The sequence below is a fragment of the Triticum aestivum genome, chromosome 2B (genome assembly GCF_018294505.1).
Source record: "Triticum aestivum cultivar Chinese Spring chromosome 2B, IWGSC CS RefSeq v2.1, whole genome shotgun sequence".
NCBI classification, from domain to species: Eukaryota; Viridiplantae; Streptophyta; class Magnoliopsida; order Poales; family Poaceae; genus Triticum; species Triticum aestivum.
The window spans coordinates 371121824-371126275 of record NC_057798.1 but is presented as its reverse complement, the minus strand read 5'-3'; the positions used below and the strand labels follow the sequence as shown (position 1 = coordinate 371126275).

At 45.0% G+C, this 4452-nt stretch overlaps 2 non-coding genes across 2 annotated transcripts; one reads left to right on the top strand and one right to left on the bottom strand.

Moving 5' to 3' along the window:
- Positions 1 to 202: 202 nt before the first annotated feature.
- Positions 203 to 289, bottom strand: TRNAS-AGA (transfer RNA serine (anticodon AGA)). The gene has a single exon. It is a non-coding gene; the product is annotated as a tRNA-Ser (tRNA).
- Positions 290 to 2555: 2266 nt separating this feature from the next.
- TRNAS-UGA (transfer RNA serine (anticodon UGA)) lies at positions 2556 to 2642 on the top strand. The gene has a single exon. It is a non-coding gene; the product is annotated as a tRNA-Ser (tRNA).
- Positions 2643 to 4452: the final 1810 nt, after the last annotated feature.

Genomic DNA, 4452 nt, shown 5'->3' with positions numbered 1-4452 from the left:
TTTGTGAAAGAGTAGAATAAGAAAGATAGTGAATCTTGTTTGAACCATTAATGAAAAATAGAGGTTGGTACAATAGTTAGGAAGTAAAATGGGCTTTTTATTGGGGATAGAGGGACTTGACCCTCACGATTTAGAAAGTCGACGGATTTTCCTCTTACTAGAAATTTCATTGTGGTCGGTAACGTTGGTGAATTAACAGAAACGGAAAGAGAGGGATTCGAACCCTCGGTAAACAAAAGCCTACATAGCAGTTCTAATGCTACTCCTTGAACCACTCGGCCATCTCTCCTACATAATCTTATTATTGACCAGAAACTAAGTGAATAGCAAGTTTTCGTATCACTAAAGTACAGGTACAACCGATCACAGGTTCCATAGGGAGTTTGACTTCCTTTCCAATTTCATATTTCTCAACAACAACTTCTCTCATCCCCACGGATCTATTCAAAATTCTGGAATCGTCCCATGTTTCTATTTCGATTGTATGGCGTGGCGTATACACGTTATGCAAACAGAACATATGGTTACTTTACTCTATTTTCTCATGGCTTGTTAAACCTTTCTTTTTTCTTTTTGGATCATAACCAAATAATCTCGAATGGGGACTCGGGTAATTGGTTTCTAGTTTCTACTACATCCTGCAAAGTAAATGGAAGTTTCTAGCGTTTTGCTCCCTTTATTGTTCTATTTTTTTTGCTGCGAACATAGGTCGGTTTTACGCATTCAAGAAGGTGCACCGGCTGGATCAGAATTCTATCGGTCGCGGAGTCAGGCAGTTTAAGACTGCTCTGCTCCAACGACTTGAGAAGGTGAGACGCAACATGGTCTATAGCACGAAAAACCATTCTTTACAAGATAGGGCCGTTCACATGAAAGAAAATACAAAATCCATTCTTCATGGTCGGGCGCATTTCTCCAAATCCTCCAGGATCACAAGTGGAACGCTAAGCAAGGGTGGGGAGGCTGCGAGCTCCGCGTCGAACAGAAAGAAGCAAGCAGGGGGTGTTGCCGTAGCGCGCCGGAGAGCAAGCGTAGGCAACCAAACTAAATAAGGCTACAAGAGTAGCTAGCTAGCGTTTTTAAGTTGGCTATAGTAAATATTTTAAATGCAGATGTAGTAGGGGTCGCGAACCGGATGGTACACATGCTCTGGCTAAACCTATTGATGGGAGAGGCGAAATTGTAGATTCCGAATCTCGCTTAATTGAATCTCCTGCTCCAAGTAGAATTTCCAGGCGTTCCATATACGAACCTCTTCAAACAGGGCTTATTGCTATCGATTCGATGATCCCTATAGGGCACGGTCAGCGAGAGTTCATTATTGGGGACAGACAGACTGGCAAAACAGCAATAGCCACAGATACAATTCTCAATCAAAAAGGGCAAGGTGATTTTTATCTTACCTAATTCTATCTACGCCCAGGGGGTAGGTATGTCGCAAGCTCTGGGCAGCTATCTTATTCCAAAGAATATAGCTCCCTAAAAGGTTGCTGATACCATACCTCTATTGAACCCTACTGGATCCAATTGTTTAAGTGTTTAGTCGAGAGGAACCACATTGACACCATGCTTGTGCTAAGCCACAGCTCCATCAAACTAATCTGGATTTCTTCTTGTTTACGAATAATGGGGCATCTGCCTAACCCTATCAAACCTCTCTGCAACTACTTCTCTCTGTTCTCAGCAGCCCGCAGGATTTTTCGAGTCTCAAAGTCCTATTAGAACTCCCGCGCTTGCTCCTTTGGAGCCAAATGGATCCGAATTTCGGTAAGATAATACAAGAATCGTATTTGGTTGGGTTCTAACTCTGCTGCTCAGTCTGGCGCGGGTGTGATACCGGTGAAGAAGCGAGTAGTTGACAGTCGGGGAAGTAGATTCCTTTAAGGAGAGAAATTTATTGGTTTAGCCGTTAGGCGACTAAAAGTAGTAGTAGTAGAAGGTTTAGTATCTCACTTGATCCAATAGAGTCAGAACACACAGTAGATCCAGATTCCACACCTTGCTGTGGACTGGGGAGAGAGCAACTCTTCGAAGCTGGGCGTTCTGTGTGATTATGGAGGAACTGTAGTACTCGCCCCAAAATGCAAGCCGGGATAGATACTTAAAGAAAGGGGGAGCGGTGGGCCTTCAAAAAGGAGCGAGGGAGTGATGGGAAACCTTTTTCTATATGTTGCTCGTGAGCCACCAAGTACCAATCTCGCAACAGTACTGGCGTTAAAGGATCGGTCCTTCACTTGCGGATCGTTCGTGAGTCGAACTCGCTCTCTTGCCACGCCTTTGACACATGAACTCGAGTTGGACTCATTCACTGCTGACTTTTTTGAGGATCGTTCGTTCTTCACTCTCTTGCTATTACCCGCTGGGAGCGCTGCAACCGACGGTGCATATTATCATATAGAAAGAAGCGAAGCGTAGCGATTCGTACTACCGAAAAAGTGTCGCTAACTGCTAGGCAATAGAGTCAGCTTATGGGGTGGGGCAGAAGCAAGCGTAGCGAATCACATAGAGTTGCCCCTACCTGCCAGCGCGTAGATAGATAGGGCGGGCGAGCGCAGGGATGGATGTCTGAGCGGTTGAAAGGGTCGGTCTTGAAAACCGAAGTATTGATAGGAATACCGGGGGTTCGAATCCCTCTCCATCCGCGAGGTCATAAGTTCTCTCTTGCCTTATCTATAGATAAGAACGAATCTCCTCGACTCGACTGATATGATGGATGGAATGGGTAGAAGGTTGAGGTTATTGTGTGTTGATTTAGTTAGGACTTTGTCTCCCTTTCGTTATCTTCTGCCCTGGGTGGATGACCTGTGGGAGCTAAGTCGAAGATCTCGGTGTCGTCGTGAGTGGTTGATAAACAACGATCCCACAACCTTCTATGATTATATAAACATAGAGCTCCTATGTAGTTCTAGGTAAGGATCAATAGATCTCCTATGAGATGGATCACAACAAAGGTTCACACTTTTCCACATAAGTTCGCTTAGGACAACCCCTGTTTCTGGCTTACCTTCAACGAGTGAGTGCTATTCCCATTCCTTACCTTGATCCGACCCTGTACCCCGACCAGTTTGCTTGCTCACTAGAAGAGTCAAGCGAGAGCAGCTAGTTTAGAAGGAAAAGGACACCTAGGGCTATTCGGCCTCACTTGTCGGAGACTGAACTACCGCTCGCTTACTTGCTGATCAAGGAGGTCATTTCCACTTACTCTAAGCATAGAAGGTAGAAGATTGAAAAACTAACAAACAAATTGTCTTCAGCCCTATGCTTGTTGGAGAAGGGTAAGCGCCTCCATGTCGTAGGGGTGGGTAGGCCAATAGAAGACTAGGGAACTTAGCCTAGCCACTCAGTTCTGCCCCGAGCCAAGTCTATTTAGTGTCAGCGAACACATACCACTATCTATATATAGGTTTTTCTTTTTCGTAGAGGTTGTCGCTTAGGTCCTTGGACCCTTCCTTCATGAAGCTTGAGGAAGCACTCACTTTTCTATCCACGGCATTCTTGGTTTTGCACTTAGTCTTGAACCTGTGTTGGTTTGGGACGTCAATCTCATTCGTCAGCGGTGTGTGTCGCGTACTATGATTGCTTTCTTCTTGCTGTCAAATCCCAGTCTATCTTTCACTGAGCTTCCTTCGCTTGTATTTCAAAGTCCAAAAAAAAAGAAAGAAAGCGTACTGTGAGGTATGAATGATCAAATGTCTACGGGTGTCATTGAATATCATGGGGTACGAACTTCTAAGGTCATGGCATAGGGTATTGAATAGGCTGGTCCGCTGGTCGAAGTCATTGCAGGGTGTGCTACGGACAGCTATTGTTCCTGGGCATTTCCTTTCTCTCGTCATCACGCCAACATACACAAGGCTTGACTTCACAAGGCCCCACCTTGACTTGCCATCATGGCTACACTCTTTTCATCAAAGCAACTCTTCTTAAGAAGACCCCTTGGTCCCCACAACGAAGTTCCTCCATAGAGAACCCAACTGCACAGCACCATCGCAAAGGTTTCTTCGTAACTCGATTAGTCTCACTCAAGAGAACTCATCTACACGGAAGGTCTTTTAAGTGCCAGTTGTACCCGCACAGAAGTTCTACACCCTCAACTACACCAGGATGCCCCCTGCAGTAGCATCACAACTTTTCTCACCATGGACAGCTCGCCAGTTTTCTTGCATCAGCCACACCTAATTATAAATGACCTTGGCCTCTCCATGCTCGTCATTTACATTTAAACTGCACACCCCCTTGTTGAGGTCTTACTCCAAAGGTACGGCCTCTAGCACATGACCATTCCTCACTCAAGTCATCGACACCCTCGTCGATGTACGTGTTGAAAGAAGAAATTCCACTATCTCTCAAACGAAATGAGGTTTTTGAACTCCTATATAACAGAGTTTCATTGATGCCAAAGGGGGTTTTCCTCAAACGATTGGAACCAGAATAAAAAAAAGAATGAAAGAG